Source organism: Octopus bimaculoides, chromosome 2, assembly GCF_046866305.1.
Source record: "Octopus bimaculoides isolate indiv1 chromosome 2, ASM4686630v1, whole genome shotgun sequence".
NCBI lineage: Eukaryota > Metazoa > Mollusca > Cephalopoda > Octopoda > Octopodidae > Octopus > Octopus bimaculoides.
In genome coordinates this window covers 66993369-67010072 of record NC_142929.1, presented here as the reverse complement: position 1 = coordinate 67010072, position 16704 = coordinate 66993369, and the positions used below count along the sequence as shown (strand labels likewise).

The 16704-nt window shown below is 35.8% G+C and overlaps 1 long non-coding RNA gene across 1 annotated transcript in view; it reads left to right on the top strand.

Moving 5' to 3' along the window:
• The window catches only part of LOC128251231 (uncharacterized), a 7941-nt gene extending 379 nt beyond the window's left edge, over window positions 1–7562 (top strand). Inside the window, exon 2 of the long non-coding RNA XR_008267027.2 lies at window positions 2784–7562. This is a non-coding gene — a long non-coding RNA (uncharacterized LOC128251231). The remainder of the gene's footprint in view (window positions 1–2783) is intronic.
• The last annotated feature ends 9142 nt before the right edge of the window (window positions 7563–16704 follow it).

The window sequence follows — 16704 nt, the reverse complement described above, 5'->3', positions numbered from 1 at the left end:
TTCATAATCTCTACATACGTTAAAATCAATAACTATGATTTCTTTCCTCACTGAGATATTCTCTTCGTTTTAAGACTATTTTTATTAGAATATATGATGTTTTATCAGAATATATATATTAGATGCGGTAGAATTAAATAACTCAGTTTAAAAAAAAAACTCAGTAATGACAATATAACACATACATTTGGATAATATGGGGGGTGAAATATTTAGGCAAACAAGAGATATTGATGCAAATATTCATTTACAATTTTCCTTAACTAACATATTCAAGGTGTTTCAAACTAAAACGGGGATTTCTGTAATACTTTCATTCAGTTGAAGGGTTTAACGTTTTGAAAATGCTTAGCTAAATTGCACTTTCTTCTTTATTGTTATTATATTGTTGCTATCTTGTGTTAGAATAAAGTGAAAGAAAACAAAAAATACTGGGAATGATTTGTTTACGGATGAGGGAAACAAATATTCGACCACAAAGAGTTTTCACCTAGCTGCAATAACAATATGTTTTTTAAAACACTTAAGACACTTTTCGAAGTTAATATTGTTGTTTATCCCGCGTTAGGCCAGTCTTGCTCGAGACATTTTAGCCGTGATAACTCGTTTTTATTTATTTATTTATTTCTTAAGGGAAGGGTCATATAAATAGAACTACTTTATCTAATGTGTCCAGCCTTTTACAATGAAAGTGTGAATAGAGGTAGATTTCGCTGCTTTTTCCCACAGGCCGAGCGGCAGCTAATATAGAAAGACTCGTTGCCTCTTTCAGTTGTTGCTTACAACAACTAATAAATGCTATATTCATCTTTCCCTCTCTTATAATTGCTAATTCAGTTAACGGTCTCCTGTAGTAGTTTTCAGCTTGTAGCTATAGTCAACCTAACACTTTTTCTAAACTTCTGAGACGGCTCGTAGAAATCTAAAGTTGTTCATTATAAATTCACCTTTGTTTCTTTTTGATAATTCGAAAATTTTATTATTCCTATATATTAATTTGAAAAGGGTGGGAGGAAACTATTTCGGAAGTCCGAATGATCAAATTTTTACGGAGAGAAACGTAAATATAATGTTTAATACTCCTTATATCATTGTTTCATATATATATAACTCTAAAATAACGTGATATCTGTAGTGGAATGACTTACAGAAGATTGACAATTGTTGTGATCATAATTTATTTCCAAAAATCCTTCGTTTACAATGTCATCGAAGAGAAAACATGAAAATAATGGTAGTTAATGGTTCTAATCTTGGATGTTCGTATTAATTGAAAATCGGTAGGATAAATTCCAAATCCATTTTTGGTAACATCCAGGCATAAAAGCTTTATTCTGTTGGTATTGAAGAAATGGTTACAACATAACTTGTAGAGTTAGAAATGTAAGATGGTTTAGATTCTATATCAATTTTTTTCTTAAAGATTTGATTTTCACTTATAAACTGATAATAAACACCAATGTTTATTTATCAAACTTCAGTTATTCCGATATCTACAAGCTACCTGTTTATATAAATATATATATAGCGCTAATGTAGAACCCTCTATGCGAATACTAGGCCTGCTAGAAATACTAAACAAAATCTTTGTTAAATCACACTTTATCAAAGAAAGGGAATAGAGCTGTAGATACTTTTGTCGGTTTATTTATTTTTTTTTTTTTAATATGTAAAAATGTTCTCAGTTCTCTTAATAGGAGTAAAATTAGGTCTGTAGATTATCTGTTAAAAACAAAATATCCTCAAGGTAAAGGTAAATGTTATTTAACACTTAGGATCTAAAATTCTGATGATTATTAGAAAATACAAGTGCCATTTGACTGAAAAAATAATAGGAAAGTATCAGGTGGCAGTGAAACTTATTTTTTTTAAAGTAAACTATAGCAGAACAAAGCTTCCGGTTGAAATGAAAAGTGAAAGAATTGTGTTTATATAACATATGAACAAAATACTATATAAACAGTATTAATATTGGTATATGTATCGTAAAGAGTCAGTCGATCAAAGCGAAGCAATTTTTGATATTTATTCACAAAAACTGTATATATATATATATTATATATTATATAAATGAGAAAGAGATTGTTTTTCGCTTTGGCCGATTATTTGTAACTATAACACGTCCTTACATTAAAAGTAGGCAATAGTTACAAGTATGAAAGTATTACTTGCATATTTAGGCAAAAAGCCATAAACCTGGATGCAGTGGATATACCGTGTTACTTTCAATTATTGGTTTCAGTGAAGGGAATTGATTTCATGTGTGGGTACGTAAAATACAAAGTAGGCCAGTCTTTAATAATGGTATCTAATTTAGGTTCAAGGCCAGAAGTTTTGAGGCAGGGGTTTTAATTGATTGCATCGTTCTCAGTACTTGACTGGTACTTTATTTTACCTGTACCGAAAGGATGAAAATCGTAGTTGACCTCGGTAGATTGGAATTCAGACACTCTGACGATTCTACCAGCTCACCGCTCCATAGTAGTGTATCATAATCCTTTCTACTGTAGGCACAAAGTTCGAAATTTTGTGGAGGGGACTGGCGAGTCGATAACATTGATCCCAGTGCTTGACTGTATATATTTTATCGATCCCGAAAGGATGAAGGCAGTCACCTCGGCGGAATTTGAACTCAGAACGAAAAGACGGACGAAATGCCTTTAAGCATCTGTCCGGCATGCTAACGATTCTGCCAAGTCGCCGCCTTACGATAGTGTAAAATAAGCGATGCAGTACCTATTTGCTGATATTACTAGTCCTCTTTTTATATTACTTTCTTCCAGAAACTACAGAAATATTCGCCGCATCTTGCATTGGTTAAACAACCTCTCTTGCAAACAGAATAGATGTTATTTTCCCTTCAATACCGGAAGGGACCAAGTTTCCTATTTACTACTTTATAATTTAGCACTAACATACCTAATGCAGAGAGAATTAAAATGCCAACTAGAAGAAATAAATATTTCTATGAATAATTGAGAAAATGTCGATTTTAATGTTTTGTTAGTGTTTACACATCTCTCGGTTCCTTTTAATATTGTCAGAATCATCCTCACCTCGATCAATATTTCTCATAGGACTGGAGCTCATGAGAATGGAAGAGGGGGCGGACAAATTGTCATGATTAATGAAATTAAGACGATTTTAAACTTTTTCAACTTGTCTAACACCATAACAAAGAAAGAGTAATTTGATCCAAGCTCTGTTGTTTCTTCATTTGAAAAGAGGGGTGAGGGCTGGTATTTGTTAGTTTGAGAATCTAGCTATGTATCTCTCTTTCCTCTTAGGTTCTGTGGGTGTAAGTTAGGCACAAGTAGTTTTAAACGTATTTTATTCAAGATTTCGCTGTTAAGGCTTTTGAAAAAGTGCAATGTGGCCAATATTGCTATGATGATCCACTTGATGAGGCCGGGTATTATATTTAGGCTTGTGATAGCTTACAGATCAAATCGAGTTATTAAATCTGCAGAAAGAATCGAACTTTTCTCCAATTATCTTGTATGAAATATTTTGTATAAATTCCGGTATAAACAATGTCAAATTAGAGAAATAGCAATGACTGTTATATTGATTGAAGTCATCTTACAAAGGAACAATATTAAAAAAATCAAGCCGGATAGGGAATATGGTGCAGAATTCATATTTTAAGAACGGTAGCAATGTAAATGGAGTAATGAAGGTCACCACTGGAAACTGAACGAGTTTTGTTTTTATGAAACATCATGGTACAGCTATTTACAGAGAGACAGATTTCGATAGAGAATTTAAAAGATGATTTTAAAATATTATTTAGAACCTTCAAAAGTTGAGTATCTACATATTTCCATTGGGGACTCGCCCTACAACATTTTACTAATGTAAGTAAGCAATAAATAACATAACTACCTACTACACTAATTTCTGTGAATATAATTCCAAAAAGTATTCGCTTCAAACAAGCGAGAGATTGAATAACCAAAAAATTAAGTTTTGGATTCGATACAGTCGTTAAAAACTTTAACTACATCGAAATGTTATATTTAGATTAATAAACTAATTAGTGATTTTCATGACCAGGATGAAGGATTTGAGAGAGGGGCGTCGCCTTGCATTTTAGTTCTTAAATATAAGCTAGGAGTGGTTGTGTGGTTAGTAGCTTGCTTACGAACCACATGGTTCCGAGTTCAGTCCCACTGCGTGGCACCTTGGGCAAGTGTCTTCTACTATAGCCTCGGGCCGACCAACGCCTTGTGAGTGGATTTGGTAGACGGAAACTGTAAGAAGCCAGTCGTTTATATGTGTGTTTGTCACCCAACATCGCTTGACAACCGATGCTGGTGTGTTTACGTCCCTGTAACTTAGCGGTTCGGCAAAAGGGACGGATAGCATAAGTATTAGGCTTACAAAGAATAAGTTCTGGGGTCGATTTGCTCGACTCAAGGTGGTGCTGCAGCATGGCCACAGTCAAATGACTGAAACAAGTAAAAGAGTATATTAGCAACTGATGTTTATAGTCTGGACTTTTTACCAGTTGATGTTTGTATTAAACATGCTACTTGGTTGGGAATTACAGCAACCCTTATTTAAGAGACTGACGTTTCTAGGAGCAAGCATAATAAATTGCATACAGAGAAAGGTTGTCTAATCTGGATGTCGGGGCAAAGTTTTAGACAATGTATATGTATTATATGATAAATATATGATTGATAGTTCTTTTCTCTCTTGATCTGGCAGAAAATGAGACATTGAGTAAATATTTAAACTAGAACAAATCAAGATAAACGTTTATTTTAAGAAAATGACAGCGACTGATATTTTATTATTGTAATTCAGTTTTACCAACTGATAGTTTTCCGGGGTTTTTTTTTTGGGGGGGGGGGGGGTTATATATTTATATAAGTCTAAACCAAATACAGCGCTATGAGCCTAAAATAATATATTAGTGAAAAATTTAGAAAAAAATTTCTCACTTTTTGTTTTATTTTTAAACTTGCTTTTGTCGAAAAAAGTTTAGAATGGAGGGTGGGGTGGAAATTTACTTGGATAAGTTTCAAAAACCCGTTTCTTTAAAGAATTTCTAGATTTTAGGAACGACACGAATGTACAAGTTTAATATTATTTCTGTCTCATGTATCATAGTCATCACCCTCCATCTTGTCGCAGCATTCACATACAACTGATTTGGGAGGTTTCTATAATGTTGCTTCCACTCTACTTCCGGTGACCCGTTTCTCTTCAATTTCTAAATTTTATTTTTAATTTTTTTCTTAATAAAGCAATTGCCTTGTAAAGTTTTCCATGAGGAAATTACAATTCAGTTACAATAAATGTATTTTAAAAACATTTATCCCTCCCCACCAAATTGGAAGTAGTGGAAATGTAATTCTAGCTAGGGTTTGGTCCTAATTCTAATCAAAATAGAAATGGGTGGTTGTGTTTAATCAGCTTTTTTTCCTTTCCTTCACTGGTATTAATAGTGAAAGCTATTTTGTCTGTTCCTCTTCTACTGAGAAAATAATTCTCTCATAGGGCCAACAGGAACAGGTACCAACTTGGTTTCGTTTAGAAAACTACATTAAAGCGAAAACTAAATACAGTTCGATAATTAACACATAATTAACACGTAAGCCAAATATCAGCGAGGAACCCACTTCCTTCTTCTGTGACCCAGTTCATGTTATACTGTAAATGTGCGTGTAATAAACATATATATATTAAAAGTTTGAGAAGTCAAAAATAAAGATCGCACTTATACACTGGGATATGAAAATCATACACGCCCACGCGTTGCAGTTGTAGAATTTGAAAGAAGAAAGATAAGTTAAAACTGTTAAGAGAATAGTTACAATTACAAGAGTTCTCTCCCACTATTCTATAAATGGTTTAAAATGTGGTCAGGTCAAGTAGCTTTTACATCTCGCAGCATTTTGGCTTTTTTCTAGTTCTTCTATTGTATATTTTAGGCGAGTATTTCGTTCTGCTCAGCTGGTTTTCAAGGCCGTCATTTTGCAGGAGTTTTCAGTTAATTCTAATTATACTTTCTAAAAAGTGAGCTGTTAGACTTAATTATTATTGAAACTGTGCCGGCTGTCATTTCTTCCTCATTCCGCCAGGAAGGAATATAATGGTGACACAATTTTACTGTTGTTCTCCAAAAACATTCTCTGAAAATTCAGTTCCGAAACAAATAATTCACATATAACACAGTCTAACACTGTAGTTTTGAAAGTTCTATACATGAACTCTCTCTCTCTCTCTCTCAATATTTATAAGCGTTTTTCTCCAACTTATCAGAGGTAGTGTTAATTAGATAGCGAAGATAGGAATTACAGAAATATGGAGAGAAGAAAATAATAAAATCTAATTCTTTACGGTCACATTTTTCCTTTTAATTTTCATGATTAATTGACATAAGGTTCATCTTGAATCAAACACCGATCCAGTTACCATTGGCCTTGACATCTTACATTGACACATCTTACTGAAAACATTCACCTTGATCCGACTAACTGTCTGGAAATCAGTCAAGAGGAGACTATCAACACTTTGTGTATATCCTCTTATATCAACATCAACCCCTGCACATCACTGTCTCGCGTATTATGACTCATAGGGTCGGTTAGCCGATTTCCATGATGTATAGGTGAGCGAGATCACAACATTCCCTCTTGAATGGGACACCAGCCCGTTTCAGGGTAACTTATTTACAGCTGAGCGATCTAGAGCAACATGAAATGAGGTATTCACCCGAACACAACGCACTGCCCAGTACGGGAATCGAAACCACGATCTTCCAATCGTGAATGCAACACCCTAACCACTAGGCCATGCAACTACCCTGTAGTAATAAAGGTTATTTTATTGCTTCCCAGAAACTTATTTTTGAGGCCTTGTTTGCTAAATAAATAACTTCTAAGAAGATGTTCTGTACAACTGCTTGATACGAAAAAAAACAAACAGTAAAAATGGATGTTGTATAACAAATCTTGAATTGGTGTACAAATTTTAACATTACTACATACGATCATATATACTACTATAGCTGTATATCTATAAATGTAATTAATAAAGACCTAAGTTATGAGCACTCCCACCCTCTCCCACCGCTTCACTAATAATAATAATAATAATACAGCAGCTGTTTGAGATAGATTTACTGTCCGGATGGGTTTATACAACAAATGTTTCATTACGAAAGCAACATTTCATTGTGAATATGTTGAATGTCCTAGCTATGGTTGACGTGCTTTTTCTAAAACTTCGTTTGCGTGCATATATATAGCTTTGGAAAAATAGATAGGTTTGAGATAAAATAAAATGAGTTATTTGCTTGCTTTAATATAAATAGGCTGACGTTACTGAATATAGTTCAGCCGTGATTAGTCAGTGTGGTTATTTTAAAGGTTTATACTTAGTTATATATTCGTAATTTCGTAGATGTACTTGTTTGGCAAGTGGTTTTATAATTGATGCTATTTTAACAATGAAATAAAAAATACAAATGTATCTTTCTTTTCAATAAAGAATTCTACTTCGATCGATGTAATAAATATCTTTTTGTGAATAAAGATTATTTAACTATATTTGTTGTTTGTGTGATTTTTAAAGTATGCTTTGATATTTATTAAGAGCTTTCGTTCCATTTTTACTTGTTTTCGTTATTTATTTGCATTTATGTATTTTCCATATTTTAGAAAACGTTGAACATCTTAATATGGCTCACTTCCTGAAAGTTGTCATTACAGCTCTGATCATTTGATAGCTAGTGTTTATTTTAAACAAGTGTTGCGATTGGCTGACATATTGAAGTGTTACCAATCTGGTTCACGAAATTATGAAGGCGTTCGTTTCCTCGTGGAGTTTTGTAAAAAAAAAAAAAAAAAATCACTACATATGACCTGTGTCGGCGTGACTCATTGAACATCACCTAATAATAGAAGATTATGGACACAGGTGCGAATAAAAAATTTTGAGAACACAAAGATGTTAATTATAAATAACAATAGGTCTTATTTGAAAATGTAATATGTTAGTTGTCCAAATGATGAGGTCGGTGGTCGGTTAAAACTCAAAAACATATTAAACTCCAGTTGCAGCCATGATATTGGTTTCATTTGCATATTGTTTAACCTCAAGTCAATCCTGATTCAGGAGGCCTATGATCAAAGGCTTTCCATCTATGACTATCCCGTCTTTTCCAATGGGCAGGAGCCTTGACCACATTTTAAGACAGTGGGGTGTGAGTTGAAGGAGATCTAACAACTATTTAGAGCAGGCTGAGCCACCACCTATAATCTCTGTTCACGTCATACATTTACGTTTCTGCTACACGACTCAGCTTCGCTAAATTGGGAGTGCTCGGAAATTGTAAACTGACAGTTTTATTGTTCTGAGCTACAATTCTCACTGCAAACTTAAACATAACCGTTTAAAGATTAATCAGTAGCCATACTTTCAGATGAATTCAAATTCATATATATATATATGTAATGAATTAGCCAACTGAAGACTGTAAAACATTTTCGAATATCTGTATGTCATTTTGAAATACTGAACATGTTTAGAATACAAGAATCGATGTAGTAGTTCTATTTATTAATTCATTAATAAATAACTATATTAGTAGCAATACACGATTGAAGTACTTTCCTAAATAGATCGACTACTTTGTGTTTGAATTGCCCCTAGACTTGATCAACTTCAGTAATAGAAATAAAGTGAGGAGTTCGACGTTCCTTCACTTTTCGGCTCACGGAGAGTGCTGGCTTATAGTGTCTAATACCATCTTCTCAACCTGTCGTACTAGCGTCCCCTAATTCTTAATACTCTTACGTTATCATTTTCTTAAACTTTGATGCATAGTTGCGAACGAAGAAAGAAAAGACACTCATTAGAAACTGCTGGTAGAAATTACATTCAAGACAAAATCATCGTAAAGTGTCTGTTGGATCTCCTCTGGGGACTCTGCATCGTCTATTATTCTCATCACATTACTACCATAAATTCAACTACGTGAAATATTTTAACTCAGAAATGATTCCCTATTTAATTACAAAAGCTATGCCAACAGTTTATCAATAGAAATGATTACTCAAATTTGAGGGGAAATTTTTGTTCTTAAGGATATATAAGTTGATGATATGGCGCTTCTTTGCTTCCTGGGTGCTATGAAAGTGAAAGAATTTATTTGGTCAGAAGGTGGAGGTAGTCGAAAACTGTTGAATCCTATAATTTTAAATAAAAGTAATTTATTAACTATTCTCTCTTCAACTTACACCCCATACAATTGGGTAGCAAATAACTAATGTTTGCTTTTGTTGATTAGGAATATTTGATGGAACCAACTACAGTTAAGTCGACTACACATTAAATGTTTTATAATCGCTAACCGGTATTTTACTGTGCACCGGTTTACTTTAATGCCATAATGCTTTCATTTTGTAGGAACACTTAATTTATGACCTGGAAAACACCTATATTTAACAAGGCAAATACTTTCACTTTCATAAGCCTTGAAAACAAGGAAATGTGAAGCATCAAACCAGCTAGTATACACTTGCCGTTCTATTTTTGGTACCGCCACCCAACCACCGCATATGTCTTAAATAAATAGTAAACCGGAAGCACAAATTTCAAAGATAACTAGGCTACCACCGACTGATGTATCACGTGCCATGATGATGTAATACTTGCGAAGATCTATTTCTTACATATATAAGAATTTTTCAGAATAGTTTCTTTTGTCACCAGCAACTCCATTTCCAGATAGTGTTGGTATCACCTGAAAAGTAAGAAAAAATACCGAATTTTTACTGAAATGCAACATGATCTCAGAATACTTAAATTTAATTGAAACAGAAAAGAACAAATGCTCTAATATATTTTGGAACTTCAAAGGCTGTAGATTAGCCGAACTTACAATATTCATTTTTGTCATTGTACGTTATCTGTTACATCTTGTTGAGATCGACTTTACCATTTGGAGTTCAATAAACTACTGTGATTGATTCTTTTGGCTATCCTCCGCTATCGCAAGCATTGTTGCTGAAGTTTTTAAAAAATATCAATTTATTTGAAAGTGATGTAACAATCGTCGTAAAGGTGAAGTGTCGACCAAGACATTTCATGAATCGAGTTGAATCAATTTATGCTGCTAAGGTTCCTGAGAAAGTAAGAACTTATCTAGGCACAAGGATACACATTTATATAAATTTATATGAAATTGTGAGATAAAATAGAGCAGTAGTTCCCAGCTGTAAAAAAAAAGGTCTTCTTGACCAGTGTTCTCCATTAATTGGTTACATCTATCACAACAAACCAAACGATGCCTGTATCAAGTTCACAAGTTACTTATGGCTTGACCCTGAGCTTTATACCCGGCTCACATAGCAACATTGTGACAACCTTTTTATTTTTGTTTGTTTCTTTTTTTGTTGTTTTTTTTACCTCGATTGGTCCTGCTTTTTTCAATACTATTCTGAAGAAAGACCCAAGAAGAAAAAAGTCCTCATAATAGTACTTGGACAAATTCCTCCAGGAAATACCAGACGCCAGGATACACATTCCGCACGCGACAACTTCCTATTCGAGTGGGCTATGATGTCCTAAAATATGATTTAAAAGACTTATCCAGGAAGTGTTAAGTTAGGCATGACCTGGATCAACAGCGACCAGAACCTTAAGTTAATCTTAATAATTATGAACTCACTCTATCTTCGAGATGCGGCATTGACAGAGGAAAAACATAATTAAACAATGAATGGCTGAAATAAACAAGTACCCCCAGACAACAGATTAGAAAAGAATTTAGTTTTATATAGTGTGTCTAATAAATTATAGTTCCTGAAAGTGAACTGAGTAAACAAGGTATTGAAAGGCCAGGCCATAAGTTCAAACATTTTGCCGCCGGTGGTGTTTCGTTGTGTTTCTGAATCAGAACAATTTATTCTACATTCCTTCAGGTTGTCCTAACTGCCGGAGTTAAGCACCTGATCAAACAGAAGCTGCCGTATGTGGGCAAGATCCTATTCTACATTAAACTAAATATGCACAGAATATTCTCATCCACCACTAAAAGGGCATCTTCCTTGCTCATTAGGAATTACCCTTCTTTTCTATTTTAAGTCGTATATTCTGAACAATAACGTTATTGCTTAGAGGTTTCTAGTGAGTCAATCATTGAGTCATTTTACTTCTGACGACGGGAGTGTCTTACTCAATGCCAAACAAATATCACAATCAACTTTTTTCTAAAACATTGGTTTGTCAGACATCTTGTCGATAAAACTGAAATACACTAAACTCGATTTGAAGCTTATTTTGGTTGTAGCTTACACAATGAATAATGTGTTGCGCGTAACTAAACTTCTATTGTTATTGGAACACCAATGAAGGTTTCATCTTCAAGTGGTGTCTCTTAGTTAAATTATCCCGGTGGACTCTTTCCTTCTTAAATTTAAATTTGCTTGAAGGTTGAACGTATCTCAAGCTAACAGACTTATAAATATCATAAAACTGCCACAGCTTCGTGTATCGTGATGTTGCTATCATATGGTGCCTATTTACAGTTATGCGATGTGGACCATTTTTGAGTTTTTATTACAGACACGAGGCTGTGTCGTTAACAGATACGAACTTACGACGTAGCGTTCTCGTACTTTAGCGCAACAAATGTGTTGTTTAGCCCCAGGTTAACTGGGTTTGAATAGACAAATGATCAAAACCATTCCAACTGTGACCATCCCATCTTTTGTGTGTATCTAGGAACTATCTGTTTGATTCTTGTGTGTGTGTGTGTGTGTGTGTGTGTGTGTGATGGTGAGTGTGATATGAAGAAAACTTGGTTTCTATTTCTAACAGATCGAACGACCATATAGAGGCTCTCACTGTTGATCTCGATTAATAAATATGACAGATTCAAGAGTATTATCCAAATATGATTGTTGAAGTATTGACTCAGGAACGTGTCAGGATGAGAAAGGTTTTATGGAAACAAACAACCTTTCTATCTTATGACCAAACGAAATAACTCTGGTGAAAAATTTTGGCACAGGGCCAGCAATTTCAAGGGAGGGGTAAGCCGATTACATCGACCCCCAATAATCAACTGGTATTTAATTTATCGACCCGGGAAGGATAAAAGACAAAGTCGACCTCAGCGGAATTTGAACTCAGAACATAAAGACGGACGAAATGCCGCTAAGCATTTTGTCTGGTATGCTAATGATTCTGCCAGCTCGCCGCTCAAGTGAAAATATTAAATCCAGAATTATTTATCAAGAAAAAGGCACTGAGACTTTGTCGCCGTGTGTTATATATTTCAAAACCAGTGGAGTAGCCAGAGTCTGTACTGCCCGGCGCGGAACTTCAGTATGCCGACTCACCTTCTAAACAGTCTTATACAGCAGACCCAAAATGACTGCCCCTATTAAAAGCACCGCCCAGGACGGACCACTCTCATCGTCCCATCCCATTAATTTAACTACAGTGCAACGTGCATGCTAACAGAACAATACAGCCTGCTAAATTAAAATTTCATTTAGAAAAAGATGAATGAAAAATATTTCAAGTGTCTATTTTCAAGTTTTACACATCACTGACGCTTTATACAGATTAAAAGAATATTCAAGCAACGCTGTTGCATACAAGACTGCTGAGGTGGTAAAGTCTCATACTATTCGTGAAGAACCCATTTCTACTGTGTGCACAAGTGACTACGAGTTGTTCCAAGAAAGGATATCACTACGAAAGTGACCACTCTTTCCAACGACACATTATCGTGGTGGATATGTTTGTTGGCACTCCGTCGCTTACGACGTCGAGGGTTCCAGTTGATCCGATCAACGGAACTACCTGCTCGTGAAATTAACGTGCGAGTGGCTGAGCACTCCACAGACACGTGTACCCTTAACGTAGTTCTCGGGGATATTCAGCGTGACACAGTGTGACAAGGCTGACCCTTTGAATTACAGGCACAACAGAAACAGGAAGTAAGAGCGAGAGAAAGTTGTGGTGAAAGAGTACAGTAGGGTTCGCCACCATCCTCGTGGAGCTTTAGGTGTTTTCGCTCAATAAACACTCACAACGCCCGGTCTGGGAATCGAAACCGCGGTCCTATGATCGCGAGTCCGCTGCTCTAACCACTGGGCCATTGCGCCTCCCGTGGTGGATAAGTAAGATGTTAAAGGACATCTGCGACCTGATGATTTCAAAAGTTCGCTCTTTTTTTACACAATTAGAGGAGTCGGTTGACGCTGTTGCCTTGTGAGTGAAATCGACAGACGAAAACTGTATGGAAGCCCGTGTACGTGTTTGTGCATATATATATATATATATATACACACACACACTGTGCATACATATATATACTTATATATACATGCATGCATGCATGCATGTATGTATGTATGTATGTATGTATGTATCCCCTCTCCACTGCTTGACAACCGGTGCTAATCAGTCGGGTGACAATTCGTTGTATGCAGGCTTATATATGACAGTACTACTCAATTTTGGGTCTCACTTGAACTCTGTTGAATGTGAGAAGTTGTTGGGGAACTGAAAGTGTATTCTGGCTCCGAAAAGAAACACCAATCTTAATATGGAAATATTCGCTATATCAAAGATGTGTCTTCTTTAGGGGATTCAGTCTTGAGGATTATATTTGCGTGGTGTTTATGTTCAATACTGGTGGGGTGCGATAATGTTTTCTTAATATGTTTAATGTTTGTCTTGTAAAGATGTTGTCGTTTTTTTTTTTAACAGCTGCTGTAGAATGGAGTCAGTGTTTCATGAAACTGACATGCAGAGGTGTAATTATATTTTACTGTGTTGTTCTACAATGTTAACCACGATATTATTTATATAGCTAGAGTACAACAATAACTGTGTTATTTACACAGCTATTGTACAACGATAGTTATTTTTTTTACCCAGCTAATGTCCAATGATAGCGATATATCTACAGTTATAGTACAATAATAGCGATTTGATATGCACAGCTAATGTACAACAACTGCTGTTTACACAACTATTGTACAATGATAGCAATGTGATTTACACAGCTAATGTACAAGATGACCTTGTGATCTATTCAGTTAACAAATCAGATGTGACCTTTCGAAATTATCACAGCTTTGCCCTCTAGGGATGATTTTTTTTCTTTTTTTCTTTTTTCTAAAACTAACGATTTATGATTGGAAAAAATGCTTTTAAGTTAGTGTTGTGGATATTTACAAATGTTAATTGACCAAGAAAGACGAAAGTATAGGGACAACTTGACTTCTAGGTTTATGATAAGTGTTTTGATACTTATCATAAACTGTAAGACTTTGGTGTTTAAAAAACACGGATCAATGTGATGGGGAGAGCATTTATGAGAATATTTCTTTGTTGCCTTTGAGAAGATATTGAATAAATGAGGTGTGTCACTGTTTTTGCGACCACCACTAACACTGCCATCAACATCACCAGTACTATCACTATTACAACTACGACAATCTTCACTGCCACCGTCATCATCATTATCATCATCGTCGTCATCGTCGTCATCATCATCGTTCCCATCGGATCTAATGCTGTCAATGCCACAACTACCACTTATACTATCGATACTTCTACCACCACCACCATCACCACCACCACTATCATTACTATTAATATCGCCAACATTAATACCACTAGCACCGCCACTACCATCACTGCCACCCCACAGTAGCACCATCATTACAATCATCATCATCATCATTACCACCATCATCATCATCACCACCACTACCATCATAACACCAAGGTAACACCACACCCGAAAGTTTTCTTATCCGTTATTTACCAAAGCTAACAAAAGTAGGGTGCTATTTTGAGGGTGAAATCCAATCTGATCTTCTACAATTACCATAGATTCCAGATAATCAGAGATCATATTACGTTTCGATATTGGTGTATTCTTGAAACAGATGGAATTCAAGAATTGGTTTCACTGCTTTATTTCAGCATAATACTTTCCTGAGTTCAAAACTGACTGCTGCTTACTCTCTCTCCTCCTCCTCTCTCTCTCTCTCTCTCTCTCTCTCTCTCTCTCTCTCTCTATATATATATATATATATATATATATATATATATATATATATATATATATATATATACATTTGCCTCTCAGTCTCTCTGCTTCTCTTTTCTCTCTCACCCCTACACTCTCCCTTTCTGTCCCTCTCCCCACCCTCTCTCTCCCTCTCTCTTCTTATGACTTAGTCAGACGGTGAAAACAGCGTCCATGACCATTTTCCGTGCTTCTGAGATGACGAGATGACGATAAGGAGTTATCCTATGACCAAAGAACCTGGTCCAAATTTTATAAAAGTGTGTACTCCACTGAAGTCGCCTAAAAACCGAGTAGTGTGCTTTTGACCCCGGGTGACGGACCAAGTCTACTCCCCGAGAAAAATAGTTTCCCCGACATGCTTCCGTACAGTTTCTCTCAACCAAATTTTCTCCCAGAAGGATTTGGCCATGCATTGAGAACGCGTACATCAATCAGTGTATTTCCTTTTAGACTAAAGTAGTGGTTCTCCCATCAGTGGTTATCCCATCAGTACATTGGTTCGTACGGTAAAGCCAATGATTCGCTGAGGAAGTCTAATAAGTCCGACGTATGCCCGGGGTTTACTTCAGTTTTTCCCGAAAAAATCAAAGTAATCACCAGTTTCGAATGTTTTACCCTCACTGCATAAATTTTTTCTCCTTTTTTTTTTCATCTAACTTTTGATGCTCCCTTTTTTAACTTTTGTTTGTTCATACAGATGAACAAACTAAGAGTAATTTATTCTGAATTTTACTAAATTGATATATATATCCTGTGGAGGCGCAATGGCCCAGTGGTTAGGGCAGCGGACTCGTGGTCATAGGATTGCGGTTTCGATCCCCAGACCGGGCGTTGTGAGTGTTTATTGAGCGAAAACACCTAAAGCTCCACGAGGCTCCAGCAGGAGATGATGGCGAACCCTGCTGTACTCTTTCACCACAACTTTCTCTTACTTCCTGTTTCTGTTGTGCCTGTTATTCAAAGGGTCAGCCTTGTCACACAGTGTCACGCTGAATATCCCCCGAGAACTACGTTAAGGGTACACGTGTCTGTGGAATGCTCAGCCACTTGCACGTTAATTTCACGAGCAGGCTGTTCCGTTGATCGGATCAACTGGGAACCCTTGATGTCGTAAGCGACGGAGTGCCAACAAACAATATATTTCCTATCTGTATAGTAAGATGTACGACTACTACTGGTGAATTTAGAGCATCACGCAGAGTATCAACGTCCTGCTTACTTCCTGGTGTGGTTACTTCTGAACTTAACTTTTGATCTGTATAAATGGAATGTAATAAGGTGTTACCCTGAAGTATAGAAAATTGCCTGTTGGCGGCGGAAAGCCTGCTTACAAGGCATATGGACTAAATTGTTTTGATTTATTGTGATTTATTATGATTTATAAATATGTTTATTTATTTTGAACAAGGTTTTCGAGGGGTTGCCGATCTGTGGGCGTCGGCGCTCCTTTCATTTTTCATATGTATCATCCTTTTATTCTACATTTGTCTTTGTCCAGCCCTAGCTACCGCTATTCTATGTAAAGCCTATATGGCTAATTTATGAAATAAAGGTGGTACCCTGAAGAACTGTTGAACTGTTGCAGATCAACATCCAACTGCTCTTTGAACACCCACTACATGGAA